The sequence below is a fragment of the Mustelus asterias genome, chromosome X, assembly GCF_964213995.1.
Source record: "Mustelus asterias chromosome X, sMusAst1.hap1.1, whole genome shotgun sequence".
Lineage (NCBI taxonomy): Eukaryota > Metazoa > Chordata > Chondrichthyes > Carcharhiniformes > Triakidae > Mustelus > Mustelus asterias.
Window position 1 is genome coordinate 6,286,241 of NC_135834.1, and position 20,841 is coordinate 6,307,081.

Genomic DNA, 20,841 nt, shown 5'->3' on the forward strand with positions numbered 1-20,841 from the left:
AGAGGGGGGGAGAGAGAGGGGGGAGAGAGAGGGGGGAGAGAGAGGGGGGGAGAGGGGGAGAAGGTGGGAGAGAGGCGGGGGAGAGAGGCGGGGAGGTGGGAGAGAGGGGGGAGGTGGGAGAGAGGGGGGAGGTGGGAGAGAGGGGGGGAGAGAGAGGGGGGGAGAGAGAGGGGGGAGGAGAGGGGGGGAGAGAGAGGGGGGAGAGAGAGGGGGGGAGAGAGGGGGGGAGAGAGGGGGGAAGAGAGGGGGGAGAGAGAGGGGGGAGAGAGAGGGGGGAGAGAGAGGGGGGAGAGAGAGGGGGGAGAGAGGGGGGGGAGAGAAGGGGGGGAGAGAGGGGGGGAGAGAGGGGGGGGAGAGAGGGGGGGAGAGAGAGAGAGGGGGAGGAGAGAGAGAGATGGGCGAGAGAGAGGGGGGGGAGAGAGGGGGGGGAAGAGAGGGGGAGGGGGAAGAAGGGAGAGAGGGGAGAGAGGGGGGGAGAGAGAGGGGCGGGGAGAGAGAGGGGCGGGGAGAGAGAGAGGGGGGGGGAGAGAGAGGGGCGGGGAGAGAGAGGGGCGGGGAGAGAGAGGGGCGGGGAGAGAGAGGGGCGGGGAGAGAGAGGGGCGGGGAGAGAGAGGGGCGGGGAGAGAGAGGGGCGGGAGAGGGGGGAGAGAGAGGGCGGGGAGAGAGAGGGGCGGGGAGGAGAGAGGGCGGGAGAGAGAGGGGCGGGGAGAGAGAGGGGCGGGGAGAGAGAGGGGCGGGGAGAGAGAGGGGCGGGGAGAGAGAGGGGCGGGGAGAGAGAGGGAGAGAGAGGGGCGGGGAGAGAGAGGGGCGGGGAGAGAGAGGGGCGGGGAGAGAGAGGGGCGGGGAGAGAGAGGGGCGGGGAGAGAGAGGGGCGGGGAGAGAGAGGGGCGGGGAGAGAGAGGGGCGGGGAGAGAGAGGGGCGGGGAGAGAGAGGGGCGGGGAGAGAGAGGGGCGGGGAGAGAGAGGGGCGGGGAGAGAGAGGGGCGGGGAGAGAGAGGGGCGGGGAGAGAGAGGGGCGGGGAGAGAGAGGGGCGGGGAGAGAGAGGGGCGGGGAGAGAGAGGGGCGGGGAGAGAGAGGGGCGGGGAGAGAGAGGGGCGGGAGAGAGAGAGGGCGGGAGAGAGAGGGCGGGAGAGAGAGGGCGGGAGAGAGAGGGCGGGAGAGAGAGGGGCGGGGAGAGAGAGGGGCGGGGAGAGAGAGGGCGGGGAGAGAGAGGGGCGGGGAGAGAGAGGGGCGGGGAGAGAGAGGGGCGGGGAGAGAGAGGGGCGGGGAGAGAGAGGGGCGGGGAGAGAGAGGGGCGGGGAGAGAGAGGGGCGGGGAGAGAGAGGGGCGGGGAGAGAGAGGGGCGGGGAGAGAGGGGGGCGGGGAGAGAGGGGGGCGGGGAGAGAGGGGGGCGGGGAGAGAGGGGGGCGGGGAGAGAGGGGGGCGGGGAGCGAGGGGGGCGGGGAGCGAGGGGGGGCGGGGAGCGAGGGGGGCGGGGAGCGAGGGGGGCGGGGAGCGAGGGGGGCGGGGAGCGAGGGGGGCGGGGAGCGAGGGGGGCGGGGAGCGAGGGGGGCGGGGAGCGAGGGGGGCGGGGAGCGAGGGGGGCGGGGAGCGAGGGGGGCGGGGGAGCGAGGGGGGCGGGGAGCGAGGGGGGCGGGGAGCGAGGGGGGCGGGGAGCGAGGGGGGCGGGGAGCGAGGGGGGCGGGGAGCGAGGGGGGCGGGGAGCGAGAGGGGCGGGGAGCGAGAGGGGCGGGGAGCGAGAGGGGCGGGGAGCGAGAGGGGCGGGGAGCGAGAGGGGCGGGGAGCGAGAGGGGCGGGGAGAGAGAGGGGCGGGGAGAGAGAGGGGCGGGGAGAGAGAGGGGCGGGGAGAGAGAGGGGCGGGGAGAGAGAGGGGCGGGGAGAGAGAGGGGCGGGGAGAGAGAGGGGCGGGGAGAGAGAGGGGCGGGGAGAGAGAGGGGCGGGGAGAGAGAGGGGCGGGGAGAGAGAGGGGCGGGGAGAGAGAGGGGGGAGAGAGAGGGGGGGAGAGAGAGAGGGGGGGAGAGAGAGAGGGGGGAGAGAGAGAGAGGGGCGAGGAGAGAGAGGGGCGGGGAGAGAGAGGGGCGGGGAGCGAGAGGGGCGGGGAGCGAGAGGGGCGGGGAGAGAGAGGGGCGGGGAGAGAGAGGGGCGGGGAGAGAGAGGGGCGGGGAGAGAGAGGGGCGGGGAGAGAGAGGGGCGGGGAGAGAGAGAGGGGGGGGAGAGAGAGAGGGGGGGAGAGAGGGGGGTGGGAGAGAGAGGGGGGGGGAGAGAGAGGGGGGGAGAGAGCTTGCGCATTCATCCTGATGAGTGCAAGATGGAAAGCTTTGACAGCATGTACCTTTTTTCAACAATTAGAAAATAAAAGGATGTTCAAAGAGGTGCCAAATTTTAAATCTTTACCTGTACTGCGTTTGCTGACCCTGGCTGGGGTCTGCAGGCAAGAGAGGCAGAGGGGGAGAGGGACACGAGAATAGTGAGGACCGAAATAACCTTTGTTGGTGCAGAATCTGAGTTGGCCCTCGATTGCCAACTCTGGTCAGATGTGTTCCTGGAGGTGGTCTCATCCTCTGGCCCTCCCTCACTTACTCGTTATTTGAGAAAATATAAGCCAGATGCTACAAACATTCACATGCAGGGACCTGTCACAGAACCTTTACAGTGCAGGAGGAGGCCATTCAGCCCATTGAGCCTGCCCTGGCTCTCTGAAAAGAGCATTCTACCTCGTCCCACCACCCGTCTTATTCCCATAACTGTGCACATTCTTTTTCAGATAGCAATCCAATTCCCTTTTGAATACCTCCTCGAACCCGCTTCCACCACCCTCTCAGGACGTTCATTCCAGACTCCAACTACCCTCTGAGTGAATAAAGTTTTCCTCACATCACCTCGACTCCTTTTGCCCAATATTTGGAATCTGTGCCCCTCTAGTTTCTGATGTACTCTTGAGAGGGAACAGTTTTTCCCTATTTACCCTGTCCTTACCCCTCACGGTCTTGAATACCTCTGTATTATGACATATTATGTGTCCTCTGCAGCCAAAAGGAACGTGGCCAGGCATGGCACCTCTTAAATTAAAAACCTTCAGGGACAGTAGTTCCCTGGTGCATTCTCCATGGCAACACCTTGACCAAAGCCCACACAATCACTCCCCTTTGCGCCTCCAGCATAAATTGTGCCCTGTGGAATTTGATATTCGCGCACTTGTCCTGATGAGTGCAAGAGGAAAAGCTTTGACAGCATGTGTCTTTTTTCAAGAATTAGAAAATGAAAATATGTTCAAAGACAAATGAAAAACGTACAATTTTTTCTTTCAAATGGTTCCATGATTCAGTTTCAGTTATGTCCCCGACGCCATTGACCCAGCTTCACATACTGAAGATGAATTTCTTGGATACTGCCCCAGAGAAAGATCAGAGGGACATTAAAGAAACAATTGCGCACTTTCGATCCACCCCCTGCCCTACTATTTACTTCGAACACTTTCCCTTTCTGGTAATAAAAGTATTGAAGATGGAGGGGGCAAAGGCCATTCAACAGGGCAAGAGGTCACCTGATAAAACCTTGAAGGAGTTTGCACGTTCTCCCCCGTGTCTGTGTGGGTTTCCTCCGGGTGCTCTGGTTTCCTCCCACAATCCAAAGATGTGCAGGTTAGGTGGATTGGCCAGGCTAAATTGCCCCTTAGTGTCCAAAGATGTGCGGGTTAGATGGATTGGCCATGCTAAATTGCCCCTTAGTGTCCAAAGATGTGCGGGTTAGATGGATTGGCCATGCTAAATTGCCCCTCAGTGTCCAAAGATGTGCAGGTTAGGTGGATTGGCCATGCTAAATTGCCCCTTAGTGTCCAAAGATGTGCGGGTTAGATGGATTGGCCATGCTAAATTGCCCCTTAGTGTCCAAAGATGTGCAGGTTAGGTGGATTGGCCATGCTAAATTGCCCCTTAGTGTCCAAAGATGTGTAGGTTAGCTGGATTGGCCGTGCTAAATTGCCCCTTAGTGTCCAAAGATGTGCAGGTTAGGTGGATTGGCCATGCTAAATTGCCCCTTAGTGTCAGGGAGATTAGCAGGGTAAATAAGTGGGGTTATGTGGATAGGACCTGGGTGGGATTGTGGTTGGTGCTGGCTCAATGGGCTGAATGGCCTCCTTCTGTACTGTCGGGATTCTATGAAATATGTCCATCCAAACTAGACAACCCCAACTGTTGTTTTTAAAGTTCATTTATTAGTGTCACAAGTAGGCTTATGTTAACACTGCAATGAAGTTAGTGTGAAAATCCCCTAGTCGCCACACTCCTGTTCGGGTACACTGAGGGAGAATATAGCATGGCCAACACACCTAACCATCTTTCGGACTGTGGGAGGAAACTGGAGTACCCGGAGGAAGCCCACGCAGATACGGGGAGAACATGCAGAGTCCACACAGACAGTGACCCAAGCCGGGAATCGAACCCGGGTCCCTGGCGCTGTGAGGCAGCAGTGCTAACCAATGTGCCACTCTACTAATTTCACCACTCAGGTCAGAGTTCAACTGAACTGAGTGCACCAGGTTTTTAAAATTCATTCGTAGGACCTGGGCGTCGCTGGCTGGTCAGCATTTATTGCCCATCCCTAGTTGCCTGAGGGCAGTTGAGAGTCAACCACATTGCTGTGGCTCTGGAGTCACATGTAGGCCAGACCGGGTAAGGACAGCAGATTTCCTTCCCGAAAGGACGTTAGTGAACCAGATGGGTTTTTCCGACAATGGTTTCATGATCAACAGTAGCTTCGTAATTCCAGATATATTTTATTGAATTCAAATTCCACCATCTGCCATGGTGGGATTCGAACCCCGGTCCCCAAAACATTAGCTGAGTTTCTAGATTAATAATCTAGCAATAATACCACTGGGCCATCGCCTCCCAATCTGCATGAGGCACTCGCCCGAGTTTAGTGGGCTCATCATCTTCCGCCAACCCAGGATTGAACGCCAAGTCTGTGGGAATGGAGGACGCCATTTTGTCGGCCCCCATCTCCAACTCTCCCCGATGTTTCGGTCTTTATTTCTCCGATAGCTTCATTTTCTTGCGCAATCGACGCACATCGTGAGGAGACTTGACCAATGATAATCTCTGACAATGTGCAAGGAGGAAGGGAACAAAATGGCTGCCTCTATAAATGAGCACGATTCATTCTGAATCGCAGGCTTGTATCTGAAGTGAAGACTGGTGTGGTCTTTGAATTTAGCTGTTACAAATCGAACTGTTTACTTAGACCTATTTTCTCCCACACGAAGCAGGGACAGCCCTCAAGGGAGGGTATGGGCTGGCTGCTGCAAGGGAAACGGCGAGACACTCGTCTCTTACACAAAAGTGGATTCAGTTCAAACCGTGCGATGGATGGATCTTTTCCCCTTCAAATTCCCCCCGGGCATGGGAAGTGCAGAATTAATTCCTTACACTACCCGACGCGCATTCTGAACAGCTCTCCAAGTGGGTTAGAACAGCTGTCCTTCCGCGAGATATCCTGCTCACTATACATGCGCGCGCTGTGGGATTGGGGTCACAAAGGAAGAAAAATGCAATTGTACAGCAGCTTGTCCCCAAAGCACTTCCGTCATCAACAGCCAACAAAGTTCCTTTATCCTCTTTGAGGGGCAGCCATTGTTGTAACGTCCGAGACGCAGCAGCCAAATTGTGCACAGCAAGATCCCATCAACAGAAATGAGTTCTCGGGCAAGCAATCCTCTTTTCACTCATTCATGGGATGCGCGTGTCCCTAGCAGCCTTTGTTGCCCATCCCTAGTTGCCCTTGAACTGAGTGTCTCACTCAGCCGTTTCAGAGGGCAGTTGAGAGTCAGCCACATTGCTGTGGCTCTGGAGTCAGATTTTGAGTTGATTTGATTAATTATTGTCGCATGCACTGGGGTTCAGTGAAAAGTATTGTTTTCTGTGCGCTATACAGACAAAGCATACCGTTCACAGAGAAGGAAAGGACAGAGTGCAGAATGGAGTGTTACAGTCATAGCTAAGGTGAAGAGAAAGATCAACTTAATATTTGATTTATTGTCACATGTATTGGGATACAGTGAAAAGTATTGTTTCTTGCGTGCTATACAGACAAAGCATACCATTCGTAGAGTACATCGGGGAGAAGGAAATGAGAGAGTGCAGAATGTGTTACAGTTGCAGATAGGGTGTAGAGAAATTAAGCTTAATATTTGATTTGATTTATTATTGTCACATGCACTGGGATTCAGTGAAAAGTATTGTTTATTGCACGCTATACAGACAAAGCATACCGTTCATAGAGTACACAGGCTGTAGAGAAAGATCAACTTAATATATGGTAGGTCCATTCAAAAGTCTGACAGCAGCAGGGAAGAAGCTGTCCTTGAGTCGGTTGGGACGTGTCCTCAGACTTTTGTATCTTTTTCCCGAAGGAAGAAGGTGGAAGAGAGATTGTCCGGGGTGTGTGGGGTCCTTGATTATGCTGGCTGCTTTTCCCAGGCAGCGGGAAGTGTAGACGGAGCCAATGGATGGGAGGCTGGTTTGCGTGATGGACTGGGCTACATTCACGACCTTTTGTAGTTTCTTGCGGTCTTGGGCAGAGCAGGAGCCATACCAAGCTGTGATACAACCAGAAAGAATGCTTTCTATGGTGCATCTGTAGAAGTTGGTGAGAGTCGTAGCTGACATGCCAAATTTCCTTAGTCTTCTGAGAAAGTAGAGGCGTTGGTGGGGCTTTCTTAACTATAGTGTCGGCATGGGGGGACCAGGACAGGTTGTTGGTGATACGGACACCGAGAAACTTGAAGTTCTCGACCATTTCCGTTGATGTGGACAGAATCATAGAATCATAGAAACCCTACAGTGCAGAAGGAGGCCATTCGGCCCATCGAGTCTGCACCGACCACAATCCCACCCAGGCCCTACCCCCACATATTTACCCACTAATCCCGCTAACCTACGCATCTCAGGGGCAATTTTTAACCTGGCCAATCAACCTAACCCGCACATCTTTGGACTGTGGGAGGAAACCGGAGCACCCGGAGGAAACCCACGCAGACACGAGGAGAATGTGCAAACTCCACACAGACAGTGACCCAAGCCGGGAATCGAACCCAGGACCCTGGAGCTGTGAAGCAGCAGCGCTAACCACTGTGCTACCGTGCCGCCAGGGGCATGGGGCAGGGGCATGTCCTACGCTGCACTTCCTGAAGTCGATGACTATCTCCTTCATTTTACTGACATCGAGAGCTGCCCTGTCTGAAATGCCCTCTGACGGATGAGACGCTGGAGCGAGGTCCCGTCTGCTCCACTTTGTAAGCCAAGGCACGACTTCAAAGTACGTCTGGTATTCCAGCCAATATTTAACCCACAACAAATTAGCTCATTGTTCATCGCATTATGGGGCCTTGTTGTGTGCATTTTGGCTGGATGTCAAACATTGCTGACTACACTTCAAAAGTAATGTATTGTCTGTCACTCAAACTCACTGAGGATGTGAAAAGTCCAACGTGAATATTAATATACAATACCAGAACGGACTCTTGCCCAAAAGCACTTAAAAGCAGGAATCATTTTTAGTCCATTTGCCTCTTATTTTACAACAAAGGAATTGGATTCATAGAAACTAGAAGCAGGAGGAGGCCATTTGGCCCTTCAAACCTGCTCCGCCATTAATTACGATCACGGCTGATCATCAAATTCAATATCCTGATCCCCCCCTTCCCCCCCCATATCCCTCGATCCCATTAGCCCCAAGAGCGATATCTAATTTCTTCTTGCAATCACACAACGGGCAGGATTTTCCAGCCTCGCTCGCCCCGAAACCGTAAAATCCCACCCGAGGTCAACAGACCTTCCCATGCGCTGCCCCTCGCCCGCTCCGATTTCCGTGGCGGGTGGGACAGGAAAATTGTTGTGGCCTCAACTACTTTCTGTGGAAGTGAATTCCACACATTCACCACCCTCTGGGTGAAGAAATTTCTCCTCACCTCAGTCCTAAAAGGTTTACCCCTTATCCTCAAACTATGACCCCTAGTTCTGGATTCCTCCACCATCGGGAACATTCTTTCTGAATCTACCCTGTCGAACCCTGTTAGAATTTTATAAGTTTCTATGAGATCCCCCCTCACTCTTCTAAACTCCAGTGAATATAATCCTAACCGACTTAGTCTCTCCTCATATGAAAGACCTACCACAACCTAGACGCACATTCACACCCCGAAACCAGGAGCATGTGCCTACATCAAGAACATGTGGTGGCACAGTGGTTAGCACAGCTGCCTCACAGCGCCAGGGACCCGGGTTCAATTCCGGCCTTGGGTCACTGTCTGTGCGGAGTCTGCACGTTCTCCCAGTGAATGCGTGGGTTTGCTCTGGGTGCTCCGGTTTCCTCCCACAGTCCAAAGATAGAACATAGAACAGTACAGCACAGAACAGGCCCTTCGGCCCACGATGTTGTGCCGAGCTTTATCTGAAACCAAGATCAAGCTATCCCACTCCCTATCATCCTGGTGTGCTCCATGTGCCTATCCAATAACTGGGTAAACTGGGGTTGTTCTCCCTGGAAAGACGGAGGATGAGGGGAGACTTAATAGAGGTGTATAAAATTATGAAAGGTATAGATAGGGTGAACGGTGGGAAGCTTTTCCCCAGGTCGGTGGTGACATTCACGAGGGGTCATAGGTTCAAGGTGAAGGGGGGGGGGGGGGGTTTAACACAGATATCAGACGGACATATTTTACACAGAGGGTGGTGGGGGCCTGGAATGCGCTGCCAGGCAAGGTGGTGGAGGCGGACACACTGGGAACGTTTAAGACTTATCTAGACAGCCATATGAACGGAGTGGGAATGGAGGGATACAAAAGAATAGTCTAGTTTGGACCAGGGAGCGGCGCGGGCTTGGAGGGCCGAAGGGCCTGTTCCTGTGCTGTATTGTTCTTTGTTTTTGTTAAATGTTCCTAAAGTGTCTGACTCCACGATCACTGCAGGCAGTCCATTCCACACCCCAACCACTCTGTGTGGTTCGGTGGATTGGTCATGCTGAATTGCCCCCCCGAGTGTCGAAAGATTGTAGGTTAGGTGGATTAGCCATGCTAAATTGCCCCTTAGTGTCCAAAGATGTGTAAGTTAGGTGGATTAGCCATGCTAAATTGCCCCTTAGTGTCCAAAGATGTGCAGGTTGGGTGGATTGGCCGTGCTAAATTGCCCCTTAGTGTCCAAAGATGTGCGGGTTAGTGGATTGGCCATGCTAAATTGCCCCTTAGTGTCACGGGGGTTAGCAGGGTAAGTATGTGGGGTTACGGGGAAAGGGCCTGGGTGGGATTGTTGTCGGTGCAGACTCGATGGGCTGAATGGCCTCCTTCTGCACTGTAGGTTCTATGAACTGTCTCCCCACCACGTGGTTAATGCAAGTTGCAGTGCGAGGGTTAAACAACATCAAGCTCACGAAAAGTAAAACCGCATGTGCCGAGAACAAAAAACCCATTCAGAACTGGCGCTTTCCTTCCATTGCAGGGAGGTAGTCTCTGCCTCAGAGAAGGGAGGAAGCCCGGTCTCAAATAATCCACAAACACAGATGTAAGACCTTTTGGGAGGGGGGGCGGGGGGGGGTTCTTTTGCCGTTAAGAGCAGAGTGCCACTAAATCATTCCGACCAGGATACTGAGTTATTAAGTCGCCCCCCCCACCCCCACCTCCCCAACATGCAATAGAAACCAGATGCCCTTCATGGGGCCCAGTTATTAGAATTCATTCAAAGCCTTGCGACCCTCCAGGATCAAGCTTCTGGTCGTCAAAGACACTAAAAAAAAAAGCTTCAACACAAATTCTTGGGAGTTAAACAAAAAATTCGACAAGAATGAAGCCAGTCAGTGATGTTAACAAGGCACTGGATCCCTCGCAGGCCGACAAGCCTTGCTGTCGGGCAGACGGGCCAACTCCTAAAGGGCCTTTTATCATCAGCTTGGTTGCAAAGCGAGGAAGAAGCGTAACTTCAAAGGACAAAGGCCCAAGATCCCAAGCGTCCCATCAGCACAAGTTCCGATCCAAGATGGGAAAAGCAGAAAGTAACTCCCTGTGGCGCAAGGGTTGATATTTCAGTTCCTCTTCTCCGCTACTAAGTCACCCAACTCACTGAAACTTCCAGAATACTGAAAGGCAGATGCAGTATAACGTGGATAAATGTGAGGTTATCCACTTTGGTAGCAATAATAGGAAGACAGATTATTGCTTGAATGGGTGTATTGAGAGAGGTGGATACTCAGCGAGATCTTGGAGTCCTCGTGCATCAGTCGCTGAAAGTAAGCGCGCAGGTACAGCAGGCAGTAAAGAAGGCAAATAGTATGTTAGCCTTCATAGCGAGAGGATTTGAGTATAGGGATAGGGATGTTTTGCTGCAATTGTATAGGGCATTGGTGAGACCACACCTGGAGTATTGTGTGCAGTTTTGGTGTCCTTATCTGAGCAAGAATGTCCTTGCTATAGAGGGAGTACAGCGAAGGTTTACCAGACTGATTCCTGGGATAGCAGATCTGTCTAACGAGAGAGAATAAGTCAGTTAGGATTATATTCACTGGAAGAGTGAGAGGGGAGCTGGTAGAACTCTAGCAGGAGCGACACGGTGGCACAGTGGTTAGCACTGCTGCCTCACAGGGCCAAGGACCCGGGTTCGATTCCGGCCTCGGGTTCACTGTCTATGCGGAGTTTGCACGTTCTCCCAGTGTGTGTGTGGGTTTCCTCCCACAGTCCAAAGATGTTAGGGTTAGGTTGATTGGCTGTGCTAAATTGCCCCTTAGTGTCGGGTGGACTAGTGGGGGTAAATACATGGGGTTATGGGGATAGGGCCTGGGTGGGATTGTGGTCGGTGCAGACTCGATGGGCCGAATGGCCTCCTTCTGCAGTCCTATGATCAGACAGGGTCGATTTGGAAAGAATGTTCCCGATGGTGGGGGAGTCCAGAACTGGGGGTTACAGTTTGAGGATTTTAGGACTGAGGTGAGGAGAAATTTCTTCACCCAGAGGGTGGTGAATGTGTGGAATTCACTCCCACAGAAAGTAGTTGAGGCCAAAACGTTGTGTGATTTCAAGAAGAAATTAGATATCGCTCTGGGGCTAAAGGGATCAAGGGATATAAAACCTAGAAGCAGGAGGAGGCCATTCGGCCCTTCAAGCCTGCTCCGTCCATTCATTTTGATCATGGCTGATCATCAAACTCAACACCCTGATCCCAAACAAACATAGAAACTGAAAGCATGAGTGAGCCATGTGGGGAGGAAGGAGGGGGTGGGGGGAGGGAGGAAATCAGGATATTGAATTTGATGATCAGCCATTGTAATAAGCCCTCGGAAGCAGAAATCCCTTCACCAACATCCCTTTATTCACAAGTCTGACAACAGCGTACAGAGTGCTTTCAGTCAGCAGTCTACACTAAGAGCGCCAGAGGAACTGACACGCCTGGTTAAATACAAAGCAAGATGCTCCCCGATTGGCCCGTCAATTTGGCCCTTAATCAGGGACATCTTTTTGTGTTTAACCAAATAAACAAAATCAAATTGACTTAAGGACAACTCAAAAAGGGCAGCTCCCGAAGAGGAGGGGAACCACCCGAAACAAAAGACCAAGCGGAAAGGAAACTTAAAACATCAAATTAAAATGTGATTAAAGGGGTCAAAGAACAGCAATTACTTGGATTTATATCTGTTGAGTTTGTAAACTCAATTCCTGGCTTGGTTCGCTGTCTGTGAGGAGTTTGCACGTTCTCCCCGTGTCTGCGTGGGTTTCCTCCGGGTGCTCCGGTTTCCTCCCACACTCCAGGGATGTGCGGGTTAGGTGGATTGGCCATGCTAAATTGCCCCTTAGTGTCAGGGGGACTAGCTAGGGTAAATGCATGGGGTTACGGGGATAGGGCCTGGGTGGGATTGTGGTCGGTGCAGACTCGATGGGCCGAATGGCCTCCTCCTGCACTGTAGGGATTCTCTGATTCTAATAATACAACCCAGTCCCTGCGGTGCACAGTGGGCACGGAATGCATTAACGGTGCCCTTGGGCACCGCATGCTCCCTCTCCAGGGACACCCAGCCACGAATCATAGAAACCCTACAGTGCAGAAAGAGGCCATTCGGCCCATCGAGTCTGCACCGACCACAATCCCACCCAGGCCCTACCCCCACATATTTACCCGCTAATCCCTCTAACCTACGCTCTAAGGGGCAATTGTTAACCTGGCCAATCAACCTAACCCGCACATCTTTGGACTGTGGGAGGAAACCGGAGCACCCGGAGAAAACCCACGCAGACACGAGGAGAATGTGCAAACTCCACACAGACAGTGACCTGAGCCGGGAATCGAACTTGGGACCCTGGAGCTGTGAAGCAGCAGTGCTAACCACTGTGCTACCGTGCCGCCCGCAGGAGAGGGGCAGACAGTCAGGGTGGACAACCCCTTCAGTCGCCCGCTGCCTGGACCTGTAGATGGGGCTCTTAATCAGGGAGCTCATATTCGAACAGGCCAACTCAACTGCCTGATTGAAGTCATTACAGCCATGATCATCATGAATGGCGGAGCAGCAGGCTCGAAGGGCCGAATAGCCTTCTTCTGCTTCTCGTTTCTATGCACCCTCCTCAGGTACGGTGGCCAGAACTCTACTCCAGGGCCTTGTCCACCACACAAACCCACATTGCGTCCAAGTTTGGACTTCCCTTCCTTTTGGCTTCAGAAATCGAATTCTGCACGTTACTAAGGCAGAGGAGAGAGGGAGGCAGCTGGGTTAGGGTGCGTTTTGTCTCGCCTGTAATCATTCTCTTCCAGGAAGCGGGGTTGCCATGGCGACTGGGGAGTTTCCTTGCTGCCGTTGACTGCCTCATCGGGCAGTCAGCTGTACTGGATACATCAGAGGAGAAACACACAGTGGGTGGGGACAGACGGCTGCTCCCACACAGCATAAAAAAAAACAGCAAATGCAACTCAAGAGGGAAAAAAAAACACATTTCCACTAACATGACCACCAAAACCAGGGCCACAGCCTGGCACAAATGGCACCATGCGCATCTGGTCACAAGCTGATCTTTGCCTATGCGGAAGTTTTAAGTTTATTTATTAGTGTCACAAGTAGCCTTACATTAACACTGCAATGAAGTTACTGGGAAAATCCCCCAGTCGCCACACTCCTGTTCAGGTACACTGAGGGAGAATTTAGCACGGCCAATCCACCTAACCAGCACATCTTTGGGCGGCACGGTGGCACAGTGATTAGCACCGCTGCCTCACAGTGTCAGAGATCCAGGTTCGACTCCCGGCTTGGGTCACTGTCTGTGCGGAGTCTGCACGTTCTCCCCGTGTCTGCGTGGGTTTCCTCCCACAGTCCGAAAGGCGTGCTGGTTAGGTGGATTGGCCGTGCTAAATTCTCGCTCAGTGTACCCGAACAGGAGTGTGGCGACTAGGGGATTTTCACAGTAACTTCATTGCAATGTGAATGTAAGCCCACTTGTGACTAATCAGTAAGCTTGAACTTTTAAGGGGCAATTTAGCATGGCCAATCCACCAAACCTACACATCTTTTGGACTGTGGGAGGAAACTGGAGCACCCGGAGGAAACCCACACAGACATGGGGAGAACGTGCAAACTCCGCACAGACAGTGACCCAAGCCAGGAATCGAACCCGGGTCCCTGGCGCTGTGAGGCAGCAGTGTTAACCACTGTGCCACACACAGTTTAAAAGGGAGGAGATAGTGGTATTATCACTCGACTATTAATCCAGAAACTCAGCTAATGTTCTGGGGACCCGGGTTCGAATCCCGCCACGGCAGATGGTGGAATTTGAATTCAATAAAAAATATCTGGAATTAAGAATCGACTGATGACCATGAAACCATTGTCGGAAAAAGCGATCTGCTTCCCTTTAGGGAAGGAAATCTTCCGTCCTTACCCGGTCTGGCCTACATGTGACTCCAGAGCAACAGAAATGTGGTTACATAGAACATAGAACAGTACAGCACAGAACAGGCCCTTCGGCCCACGATGTTGTGCCGAGCTTTATCTGAAACCAAGATCAAGCTATCCCACTCCCTATCATCCTGGTGTGCTCCATGTGCCTATCCAATAACCGCTTAAATGTTCCTAAAGTGTCTGACTCCACTATCACTGCAGGCAGTCCATTCCACACCCCAACCACTCTCTGCGTAAAGAACCTACCTCTGATATCCTTCCTGTATCACAGACTCAACTGCCCTCCAAGGGCAACTAGGGATGGGCAATAAATGCTGGCCCAGCCAGCGACGCCCATGTCCCATGAAGGAACGAATAAAAAAAATCTGTCATCTTCCAAACCACACAGAGGACAACTTGCGACGAGCCTGGATTAACCACTAAAATAAGTGCTTATCCACGCCTTCCCAGGCTACTTCTCAGCACTCACTCACCCTATAATAACTAGCCACAATATCCAGTAGATAAACAGAAAAACCCTAACCTTCAATTCTGCCACCAATTACAGCAACAAATCTCAAAGCCACAAGTCCCATTTCCACGTGTACTCACATATTACCACGTTTTTTCCCCCCCTCGTACTGCTTTCCCTTTGAATGGCTTTTCAGCCATCCCTATAATTTTTACTGCAATTGAGTACAGGGATAGGAATGTTTTGCTGCAATTGTTGGTGAGGCCACACCTGGAGTATTGTGTGCAGTTTTGGTGTCCTTATCTGAGGAAGGATGTCCTTGTTATAGAGGGAGCACAGCGAAGGTTTACCAGGCTGATTCCTGGGATGGCAGGTCTGTCATATGAGGAGAGACTAAGTTGGTTAGGATTATATTCACTGGAGTTTAGAAGAGTGAGAGAGGATCTCATAGAAACTTATAAAATTCTAACAGGGTTAGACAGGGTAGATTCAGAAAGAATGTTCCCGATGGTGGGGGAATCCAGAACTAGGGGTCATAGTTTGAGGATAAGGGGTAAACCTTTTAGAACTGAGGTGAGGAGAAATTTCTTCACCCAGAGGGTGGTGAATGTGTGGAATTCACTCCCACAGAAAGTAGTTGAGGCCAAAACGTTGTGTGATTTCAAGAAGAAATTAGATATCACTCTTGGAGCGAAAGGGATCGAGGGATATGGGGGGGGAAGGGGGTGATCAGGATATTGAATTGGATGATCAGCCATGATCATAATGAATGGCGGAGCAGGCTCGAAGGGGCGAATGGCCCCCTCCTGCTTCAAGCTTCTACGTTTCAATGTGACTGCTCATAATACTTGCTATTTCAAAGCTGCATTGGTTCAAATGTCTGCCCAACAAAGGTGCACAACTCAAAGACCAAGTTACATTCTGCAATCTTCTGACTGGTCTACGTGTAACCCAGCTGGCCCATTGATCTAGCGATTCAACTGAGCATTTACAGGCTAAATTCATGAATGTATTTATTTAAAATTCCAAAAATATACTGAAGCACTCTGAAAACCAGTTTTGCTTCACAAGGCAGAACTCACGCTGACGACACAAGTCAGGAGTGTGATGGAATATTCTCCACTTGCCTGGATGAGTGCAGCTCCGACAGCACTCAAACAGACATACATAAATCTCTTAAAGATATTCTGAAGGATTACTGATGATTTGGCTTACAAATCTAAATATCCATCATGATTAAATCTGGTTGCCAGTTTAGTTTGCCTACTCAAAGACATCAAAAAAGCAACCAGAGTTAAAAGGGAAACAGGATTGCAATCACTTAACTCCACACCTGACCCATTCCCATACAAGCGCAGACTTAGAGACACAGACAATCCACATTCTTATTTCGTTTATTCTTTCAAGAAACACGAGTGTTGTTGGCAAGGCTGGCATCTGTCACCCATCCCCAATTGCCCTTGAACTGACGGGCTCGCTGGGCCATTTCACAGGTCATGAACGGATCACAGAATGGTTGGGGTGCAGGAAGAGGCCATTTGGCCCATCGTGCCTGCACTGGCTCTCCAAATGAGCATCGTGACTGAGTGTTATTCCCCTGCCTTTTCCCCGTATCCCTGCACATTGTTTCTATTCAAATAATCATCTAACGCCCTCTCGAATGCCTCAGTTGAACCTGCCTCCACCACACTTCCAGGCAGTGCATTCCAGACCCCCAACCACTCGCCGGGTGAAAAAGCTTTTTCTCACATCACTTTAAATCTGTGTCCCTCTCGTTCTCGATCCTGTTACGAGCGGGGACAGTTTCTCCCTGTCTGGTCTGTCCAAACCCCTCATGATTTTGAGCATCTCTATCTAATCTCCTCTTAGCCTTCTCCTCTCCAAGGAGAACAGTCCCAACCTCGCCAATCTCTCCTCATCACTGAAGTTTCTCATCCCTGGAACCATTCTTGTAAACTTCTTCTGCGCTCTCTCCAATGTGTTCACATCCTTCCGATAATGTGGCGCCCAGAACTGTACACAGTACTCCAGCTGAGGTCTGTCTAGTGTCTTGTACAAGTTCAGCATAACCCTCTTGCTCTTGTACTCTACGCCCCTATTAATAAGACCATAAGACATACGAGCAGAATTAGGCCACTCGGCCCATCGAGTCTGCTCCGCCATTCAATCATGGCTGATATTTTTCTCATCCCCATTCTCCTGCCTTTTCCCCATAACCCCTGATCCCCTTATTAATCAAGAACCTATCTATCCCTGTCTTAAAGACACTCAATGACCTGGCCTCTACAGCCTTCTGCGGCAAAGAGTTCCATAGATTCACCACTCTCTGGCTGAAGAAATTCCTCCTCATCTCTGTTTTAAAGGATCGTCCCTTTAGCCTGAGGTTGTGCCCTCTGGTTCTAGTTTTTCCTACTAGGAGAAACATCCTCTCCACGTCCACTCTATCCAGGCCTCGCAGTATCCTGTAAGTTTCAATAAGATCCCCCCCTTCATCCTTCTAAACTCCAACGAGTACAGACCCAGAGTCCTCAACCGTTCCTCATACGACAAGCTCTTCATTCCAGGGATCATTCTTGTGAACCTCCTCTGGACCCTTTCCAAGGCCAGCACATCCTTCCTTAGATATGGGGCCCAAAACTGCTCACGATACTCCAAATGGGGTCTGACCAGAGCCTTATACAGCCTCAGAATAACAAAGAACAAAGAGAACAAAGAACAGTACAGCACAGGAACAGGCCCTTCGGCCCTCCAAGCCCGTGCCGATCATGATGCTCTAACTAAACTTTAAAAAAAAACCTTCTGCCCTTACTCGGTCCGTATCCCTCCATTCCCTCCCTATTCATGGACCCATCCAGATGCCTCTTAAATGTTGCTAATGTTCCTGCTTCCACCACCTCCTCTGGCAGCGCGTTCCAGGCACCCACCACTCTCTGCGTGAAAAACTTCACCCGCACATCTCCCCTAAACTTTCCCCCTCTCACCTTGAACCTGTGCCCCCTTGTAATTGACACTTCCACCCTGGGGAAAAAGCCTCTGACTCTCCACCCTGTCTGTGCCTCTCATCATTTTGTAGACCAGGTCTCCCCTCAGCCTCCGTCTCTCCTGCTCTCTCCAACTGCCCTGCCACCTTCCCAGTCTATGCACGTACACCATAGAATCTACAGTGCAGAAGGCAGCTATTTGCATCGACAACAATCCCACCCAGGCCCTATGCCCGTAACCCTCCTAATCCCCCTAAGGGGCAATTTAGCATGACCAATCAACCGAACCTGCATATCCCCGGACTGTGGGGCTATTTTGATCATGCCATTATTTTTCTTAATTGCTTTTGATAAATTGGGGTGGCATGGTGGTTGGCACGGTGGTTGGCACTGCTACTTTGCAGCACCAGGGACCCGGGTTCGATTCCGGCCTCGGGTGGCTATCTGTGGGGGCTTGCGCATTCTCCATGTCTGCGTGGGTTTCCTCCGGGTACACCCAGATTCCTCTGCCCCTGCACTCCCTTTAAGAATTTTACCCCGGATTTTATATTGTCCCTCCATGTTAGAATGGAGTAGAATGTTCATAGAATCCTCCACTGCAGAAGGAGGCCATTCAGCCCACTGAGTCTGTACCGACCACAACCCCACGCATTTACCCTGCTCATCCCCTGACACTAGGGTCAAGTTAGCATGGCCAATCCACCTAACCGGAGGAATCCCACACAGACACGGGGAGAACGTGCAAACTCCACACAGACGGTGACCCAAGGTAGGAATCGAACCTGGGATCCTGGCGCTGTGAGGCAGCAGTGCCAACCACTGTGCTGCCCATGTTCTTCCTACCAACCTGCATCACCTCACATTTCTCCGCATTAAACTTCATCTGCCACCTATCTGCCCACTCCACCAACTAATCTAAGTTCTACACTATCCTCTTCACGGTTTACAATACTTCCAATTTCAGTTAAGACCATCAGATGTAGGAGAAGAATGAGGCCACTTGGCCCATCGAGTCTGCTCCGCCATTCAATCATGGCTGATATGAATCTCATCCCCATTCTCCTGCCTTCTCCCCATAACCCTTGAGCCCCTTATTGTTCAAGAACCTATCTATCTCTGTCTTAAAGACACTCAGTGACCCAGCCTCCTCTGTGGTAATGAATTCCACAGATTCACCACCCTCTGGCTGAAGAAATTCCTCCTCATCTCGGTTCTAAAGGAGCGTCTCTTCACTGAGGCCGTGCCATCGAGTTCTAGTCTTGCCCCAGTCTCTCCAGAGTCAACCACATTGCTGTGGCTCTGGAATCACATGTAGGCCAGGCCGGGTAAGGATGGCAGATTTCCTTCCCCAAAGGACATTAGTGAATCAGATGGGTTTAATGACAATCGATCACGGTTGCAACTGGCTTTCATTTCCTGAATTATCGATGACTTGAACCGAAATTCCACCAGCTGCCGTCGTGGGGTTTGAACCAATGGTCACAGAGCAGTAGCCTGGGTCTTTGGGTTGCCACGGAACCATCTCCCCTGGGGCTTGCGAGCTGGACACAAGTAGTAGGGGCAGAAGTGGGCTATTCAGTCCCTCCAACCTGCTAGTCCATTCAATCACAGCTGATCTCGTCTGAGACTCTCCCTTTCAAGTCCATGGCGACGGCCAAATGATCAAACCCAGATGTGCAGCTCGGGGAGAGGCCATACAAAGACCAGTTGTAGGATTATACCATTACACCACAGCAGGGAGGGGGGAGACCCCACCACAAGAGTGCCTCAGGAGGAGGCATGGAATAGGAATTCCTCAGGCATTCTGATGGAGTTTGAAGTTTATGTCACAAGTCGGTTTACATAAACACTGCAATGAAGTTACTGTGAAAATCCCCAAGAGGCCACACTCCTGTTCGGGTACACTGAGGGAGAATTTAGCATGGCCAATCCACCTAACCTGCACATCTCTGGACACTAAGGGGCAATTTGGCATGGCCAATCCACCCTAATCTACACATCTCTGGACACTAAGGGACAATTTAGCACGGCCAATCCACCTAACCTGCACATCTCTGGACACTAAGGGGCAATTTGGCATGGCCAATCCACCGAACCTGCACATCTCTGGACACTAAGGGGCAATTTAGCATGGCCAATCCACCTAACCTGCACATCTCTGGACACTAAGGGGCAATTTGGCATGGCCAATCCACCTAACCTGCACATCTCTGGACACTAAGGGGCAACTTAGCATGGCCAATCCACCTAACCTGCAAATCTTTGGACACTAAGGGGCAATTTAGCATGGTCAATCCACCTAACCTGCACATCTTTGGACACTAAGGGGCAATTTAGCATGGCCAATCCACCTAACCTGCACATCTTTGGACACTAAGGGGCAATTTAGCATGGTCAATCCACCTAACCTACACATCTTTGGACACTAAGGGGCAATTTAGCATGGCCAATCCACCTAACCCACACATCTTTGGACACTAAGGGGCAATTTAGCATGGTCAATCCACCTAACCTGCACATCTTTGGACACTAAGGGGCAATTTAGCATGGCCAATCCACCTAACCTGCACATCTTTGGAGTGTGGGAGGAAACCGGAGCACCCGGAAGAAACCCACGCAGACACGGGGAGAATGTGCAGACTCCGCACAGACAGTGACCCAAGCCAGGAATCGAACCTGGGCCCCTGGCGCTGTGAGGCAGCAGTGCTATCCACTGTGTCGCTCCGGAGGGAGGCCAACTAGGTTTTTTTTGTGTTAAAACAACACAGAGTGTTGCTGGATTCCCATATTTTTAAGCTATTATTGGACTTAAACACACACTAGCGCAGGGGCCTAATTGGCCTTCCTGCAATGTGGCAGAAAAAAAACCTCCCGCGTTTGTCAGAGAGATTTTTAATGCATCCTTTTGTGGCAAAATCGGATTTACCGAGGCTATTTGTTTAAAAAGTGCAACATTAACTCCTTTCCCTTCAGCGCAGTCTGGTTTAATCAAAAGTTGCAGCTTGCTCGGAGAGCACAGTAGTCTTGTTTTCAGGAGGGGAAAAAAAAAGAAATTTTTTCGGAACAACCAAAGTAAACAAAAAGCAGCTGTCAAAAATTAAAGAAAAACGATCCCCAAGCTCAGGCTGGGAGCAAGTTGCCTGTAACGTTTCCTCATTGGAATCTCCGCACTGTCCCCTTCGCTTGTTGATATTTTCCTGCAGTCCGTTATGGTGTCTGCAAAACGTGCAGACATTTTGGGGGCGCACTTGGGGAGGATAAAACAAACCGGACTGTCAAAAGCTTAGTGTTCACACTGGAAGCTGTCCAACATTTGCCCAAAGTCTCTGCACCCTCCTCCCCCCAACCCGGCCCCTGGACTTGGGAGAACTCGATCGAGCGACCAGCTTTGAACTTCCCAACAGTTCTATTTTAAGAACCCCCGAAAGTGCCCCAAGTTGCCGGCGACAGGGTGAATTGTCGACCGATTGGAAATAGGCCGAGCCCTC

At 51.7% G+C, this 20,841-nt stretch overlaps 1 protein-coding gene across 1 annotated transcript in view; it reads right to left on the bottom strand.

Annotated features, from left to right (window-relative positions):
* The window catches only part of LOC144481833 (formin-like protein 3), an 80,777-nt gene that overhangs the window by 53,487 nt on the left and 6,449 nt on the right, over positions 1-20,841 (bottom strand). The window lies entirely within an intron of this gene.